Source organism: Brassica oleracea, chromosome C1, assembly GCF_000695525.1.
Source record: "Brassica oleracea var. oleracea cultivar TO1000 chromosome C1, BOL, whole genome shotgun sequence".
NCBI classification, from domain to species: Eukaryota; Viridiplantae; Streptophyta; class Magnoliopsida; order Brassicales; family Brassicaceae; genus Brassica; species Brassica oleracea.
Window position 1 is genome coordinate 28,017,597 of NC_027748.1, and position 6,520 is coordinate 28,024,116.

A 6,520-nucleotide genomic window follows, 5' to 3' on the forward strand; every position below is an offset into this window, starting at 1 on the left:
TTAGAAAATAATAAAACGTTTTCCACTTGATTGGTATTAATGCATCTGAAGTAAGAGTAAATTATTTTTCCACCTAGATTATATCGCTATATTTGTAATACAATCATAAAGTGCGATCGGAAAATATAAAGTAAATGTGAATAATTTAAAATATTGAAAATGAGGTAAAAATTTTAAGAGTAAATAAAATAGAAGAAAGTGAAATGCATTGCGACATTTTTCTCTACAGAAATTGGATGGGATATACGCACATTGCATTTACTTTTCTTTGAATAGTAACCAGTAAAACATTAAAAATAATTAAAAAAAATTCACTTGGTTGGTATTAAAGCAACTGAAATAAGAGTAAATCACTTTTCCACCTCGAATATATTGATATATGTGTTATAGAGTTATAGAGTGGGATTAGTTAATATATAGTAAATGAAAGTAACTTAAAATAGACAAGGTGAGTGAAAATCTCATAAGTAAATAAAAGATAAACAAGGAAAATGCAATAATTTTTTTCTTTTAAAATTAGATGGGAATGAGATAAACACACACTACATTTACTTTTCGTTGAATAGTAACGAGAGTAAACCATTAAAAATAAAAATAAAACTTTCCACTTGATTGATATTAAATCAGCTGAAATAAGAGTACATCACTTTTATAGCTAGATAATTTCAAAATAGTCATAGAGTCTGAATGGATAATATATAGTAAATGAGAGTAACTTAAGATTGAGAAAATGAGTGAAAAATACAGGAGTAAATAAAATATTAAAAGGTGATAAGCAGCACAATATTTTTCTCATCACAAATTGGAAGAGATCAAAATAGACAACATTTACTCTTCTTTGCATAGTAACGAGAGAAAAACATTAAAAATAATAAAATCATTTCCACTTGATTGATATTAAAACAGCTGAAATATGTTAAATCACTTTTCCACCTAGATTATATCGTTATATGTTTATACAGTCACAGAGTGTGAATAAATAATATAAGAGTAACTGAGAGTAACTTAAAATAAAGAGAATGAGTGAAAAATCTCTAAATTAAATAAAATATAAGAAAATTAAATGCAACGAAACATTTATCTCTTTACAAATTGGATGGGATAAACACACACTATATTTACTCTTCTTTGAATACTAAAGAGAGTAAAACATTAGAAAGTAATAAAAAATGTTTCCACATGATTGGTATTAAAACAGCTGATACAAGAATAAATCACTTTTTCACCTAGATTATATCGCTATATGTGTTATATAGTCATAAAGTGTGATTGGATAAAATAAAATAAACGAGAGTAACTTAAAATAGAGAAAGCGAGGGAAAATCTCTGAAGTAAATAAAATCTAAGAAAGTGAAATGCAGCGCAACATTTTTCTATTCAGTAATTGAATGGGATAAACACACACTACGTTTACTTTTCTTTGAATAGTACCAAGAGTAAAACATTAGAAAATAATTAAAAGTTTTTCCACTTGATTGGTATTAAAGAAGCTAAAATAAGAGTAAATTATTTTTCGACCGTGATTATATCTCTATATTTGTAATACAATCATAGAGTGTTATCGGATTATATAGAGTAAATGAGAGTAACTTAAAATAGAGAAAATGAGTGAAAAATCTGAGTAAATAAAATATAAAAAAATGAAATGACAGTGCAATATTTTTCTCTTCACAAATTGGATGGGATAAACACACATTACAATTACTCTTCTTTGAATAGTAACGAGAGAAAAACATTAAAAAAATAATAAAAAAAATTCTACTTGATGGATACTAAAACAATTGAAATAAAAGTAAAGATTTTTTCCACGTAGATTATATTGCTATATGTGTTATACAGTCATATAGTATGATAAGAGTAAAATATAATAGAATAAATGTGAAAAATATTTGAAGTAAATAAAATTTAAAAATTTAAATGCAGCACAACATTTTTCTCTTCACAAATTATATGAGATAAACACACTGCATTTACTTTTTTGAACATTAAAAAATAATAAATCACTTTTCCACCTAAATTATATCGCTATATTTGTAATATAGTCATAGAGTGTCATCGAAAAATATATAGTAAATGAGAGTAACTTAACATATAGAAAATGAGGGAAAGAATCTTAGGGGTAAATCTTTATATATAAATAAGGGTCTTTTTCTCTCATGGTGCTCCCACCTAGGATTCTAGATTAGAAAGTTAAAGCTTGTGAGTGTGACACGTGTCTTGTTTGGGCTAAACGCACTGTTTCATTTAAGCTGCTTCGGGATGGGCTTTTATCATCTAATGTGTGTTGGGCTGTTAATATTTTCTTTGTATCCGGCCCGTGTAGATAAAGTTCACCTCTAACCCTAATCCTGCTGTATCAAAACACGAGCTTCGCCTCTCTTCTTCCTGCGACGACGTGACATCTAAGCTTCTTCTCGCCATCTGAAACGGTCCGAGTTATGGCTGCGTGTTTAACCCTATCAATTCAGTCGCCCACGATGAGTCCTTCAATGCGTCGTTGGATATGCAAGGTTGTGAGTGCTTAGTATAAATATATGTGAGTACTTCTCTTCTTGACCTCATCCTCTCCTCATATCTCCTATAGAATATTAGTTCATAGTGTTATGGCAAAAGCATTGAGAAAAGAAGATGCACTGAAGGACAACGATTAGCACGTTCCAGGGATCATGATTTGATGCTGGCCCTAGCCAATACGAACACACATCTTCTAGGTACATCCCTTTATTATCTGTTTATCTCAGTTTTATCATTATAGCCGATATAATTAAGCTTTCCTCATCTCACAGAAGTTATTGGTGAGCTAATACCTGTGAAAAGTACAGTTAGTGATGTTCTCAAGAGAAAAGAACGTGTCATGGCAACTATCAAACTGGGTAAGTTACTCTTTACTTCATATGAATCCATTCAATACTTTTATAAATGATGAGACTTTTTCTTTTGGGAAGACATCGATGATTTCAGATTATGGTTTTTTCTAGGCGCAGTGGTGAATCTGTGATTCTGAGTCTGTTTGACTCACAAGCTGTGTCATTTCCCAACAAGTGGAAAGCTTCTGGGATGATCCAAGCTTGCTGTTGCAGCTAGCATAAATCCAAAGATTGTAGGAGGTGTATTTTTTGCTAAAATATAGAATCACTATATTAGTTTCTTTCTCTTTCTCTTATTCTATGTTTTATGATTAGTAGGACGAACATAATATTTCTTGGAAAAAAAATTAATTCTTTTTTTTGCAGGACAACTGTTCTTGAATGCCACGCCAGAGACAATATATTTTTCGACAAAGAGACTAATGCAGGGGAAAACATTGATTGTGGGAACATCTTAAAGTGGTCTCACCTCCAAAAGGTGGACGTAAGTGGTAAGATCTTGGAGAATCAGCAACTGTGAGAACATCTTAAAGTGGTCTGGCTTCCAAAAGACTCTAGCAATAGCAACTACCAAGGTGACCAAGAAGGCACGAGTGGCTTAAGTGAAGATAATGAATTATCTGGATGCAGTACTTTTTGAATAATGCTTATATATCGATGTTGTTTTCCTCTTTTTTTAACCTTTGAGTACTCTACTGGGTTTTGATATGTTTTTGAAACTATCTATAAAATACTTATTTATCTAATTTATCACATCTTATTGATTTAATGAGAAATACTGGAGTAAATAAAATATAAAAAAGGTGAGAAGCATCATAATATTTTTTTCATCACAAATTGGGAAGGATAAATATACACTGCATTTACTATTCTTTGCATAGTAGGGAGAGTAAAACATTAAAAATAATAAAAACCTTTCCACTTTATTGATATTAAATCAGCTGAAGTAAGAGCAAATCACATTTCCACCAAGATTATATCGATATATGTGTTATACAGTCATAGAGTGTGATTGGATAATATAAAGTAACTTAAAATAGAGAAAATGAGTGAAAAATCTCTGAAGTAGATAAAATATACGAAAGTGAAATGTAACACAACATTTTTCTCTTCACAAATTGGATGAGATAAACACACACTACATTTACTCTTCTTTGAATAGTAACGATACTAAAACATTTAAAACCAAAACAACTTTTCCACTTCATCTATACTATTAAGGAAGAGTCCCTACTAGGATTCCGCCCATAGTTTTTGAAGTTATTTACAAGAGAGTGTCATTACTTAATATGGACTTTTTTAAATTAATTCGCTTGCTATATTTATAACCTATCATTTTTGAAAAGTTTTTGACCCGAAATTAATTTGTTTGCCATATTAATAACTAATCATATTTATAACCAAAATATTTATAACCAATCCCGCACCATATTTATAACCGACCATATTTATTATATAAGATTTTTATTTAAAAAGAAATAAATCTCGCGCTTTGAAAGCGCGGATCAAAATATAGTTACTATTAAATCAGCTAAAATAAAAGTCAATCACTTTTCTACCTATATTAGAGTATGATTGGATAATATATAATAAATGAGTAACTTAAAATAGAGAGAATGAGTAAAAATCTCATGAGTAAATAAAATATAAAAACAAAATGCAGCGCGAAAAGTGAAATACATCGCAACTTTATAGGAGTTAGAGGGTTAGAAATTGTTGGGAAAAGAAATAGTTTGAAACCGTGATATAATTTTTACTTATAATTACACTTTTTTTGGAAGTTTGAACATGTTAGTAATGGTATGAGAAAATTTAGGAATTCAGTTTTGTTTTATTTTATCCAAAAAATTGAAAATCCAAAAATATTTTAATTGATTTATATATCTTTAAAACACAATGACATTTGTAAAATTTTTATTAGATGACTGATTTGTGCTTTAGTATATGAAGAATGAGAGTAACTTAAGGCTCCGAATGTTAAGTGCGTTTACACTTAAACGCATGCGATTACAATTAAACTCCTCCATTCATTACAAATCACAAAAAAAAACACATAGGGTGGTTATAATTTTAAAAATAAAAGAAAAAACGAAAAAATATATGTGTGTTTCTGAAACACGTTTGAAACGCACTAGTAGCTAAGTTGGTGCGGGAAGTGGGTAAGTTGGTGCGGATTGGAAGTTCGTGAAATATTTTTTTTAATTGAAAACTTCTATATAAGTAGGGATGTTATCATGGATTTATACCCATGGGTTTACCCAAACCCATAAGTAATGGGCCGGGTTTTTACCCTTCGATAAATAAATGGGTCCAATATGAGATATTAATTTTAGAGTTTATATTAATACGGGTAAAATCAATAGGGTAACTGGGTACCCACATTACCCACATACTTAATTAAAAAAATTAAACGTTATTGTTCAACAAACTGACGAAGTGTCTCTTTCAACCTAATCTGAAACAAATGATTTCAACCTAATCTGAAACAAACGAAGTTGTCTCTCTCTCAATCAAGCTTGGTCGTCTTCAACTCTTTCATGTTCTCTCTCTCTCTCTCTCTCTCAGTTTCTCTCAAGTTATCTCTATGTTTAGTTGTTTCTCTCGGTTCTGATTTTCTCTGTTGTGCAGGAAGCAGATCTCTGGCAGAGAACCCATCACACTGATCATGTACTATGTCTTTCTATCTCTTGCTCCATCTATCTCTCTCTTCCCTCTGTCTCTAACTCTCTGAATCTATTTTTTGTGTCTCAGTCTATTGTTTGTGTCTGAACTCTAATGTTTGTCTCTCTGCGATAATGGCATGTGGTGTAGATGGATTCACAGTCGCTTAACATACTTGAATTCTAGTTGATGTTCTTGTCTGATTTCAAAAGTTAAGACTTGGTTCTATTGTTGTTCTTTTATGATTTTAAGAGTCCAGACTTGGTTCTTGTCTGATTTTAGAGGTTCAGACTTGGTTCTTTTCTGATTTTAGAAATTCAGAACTGGTTACATACGTGAGATGATTTGCATTCTTATCTTGTTACTATGTTTTGTGTCAGGATTTTTTTTGAACTTGAGAGGAGTATCCTACATAGTTCAGATAACACAGAGTCAAGTTTGGAATTGCATTTGGATGAGCCAAGGCTAGGGTTAAAAGCTTTTGCAGATATATAAGTTTTATATTGATTTATAATATTTATTTTAAATTTATATTGATTTATATAATTGTGATTTTAAATTATATATATAGATATTAAAATTTCTTTTTAAAGGTATAAAAATGTATAATTTGATTCTATATACAAAAACGTATCAATATTTTATATTATTTGTCTAGAAAAAATAAAATGACAACTTGGGTACTCATGAGTAAACCTATGCCCTATTGAGTTTATTATCTCGGTTTGGTTTCCAACCTAGTGTTTTTGGGTTTTCTTGGGTTGAGTTATTTTACCCTACATTAACATCCCTATATATAAGGATGTTGCATTTTCATTTGATTAATATGAAGTTGTTGAAACATTTAAAGGTACGCACGTATCTAACTTTTTTTTTTATTTCAATTTTTTTTTCATTTCATTTTTAAGTTATTAAATATTAATAATTATGTTTACACTATATTTGATCTAATTTTTATTGATGAAACAGAAAATTGTTATTTTAGAGTATAT

General features: G+C 29.8%; 1 long non-coding RNA gene across 1 annotated transcript; it reads left to right on the forward strand.

The window, feature by feature from the left end:
• The first annotated feature begins 5,115 nt into the window (after nt 1-5,115).
• On the forward strand, nt 5,116-6,520 carry LOC106298846. The gene is made up of 3 exons (XR_001261584.1): nt 5,116-5,406; nt 5,496-5,534; nt 5,909-6,520. It is a non-coding gene; the product is annotated as an uncharacterized LOC106298846 (long non-coding RNA).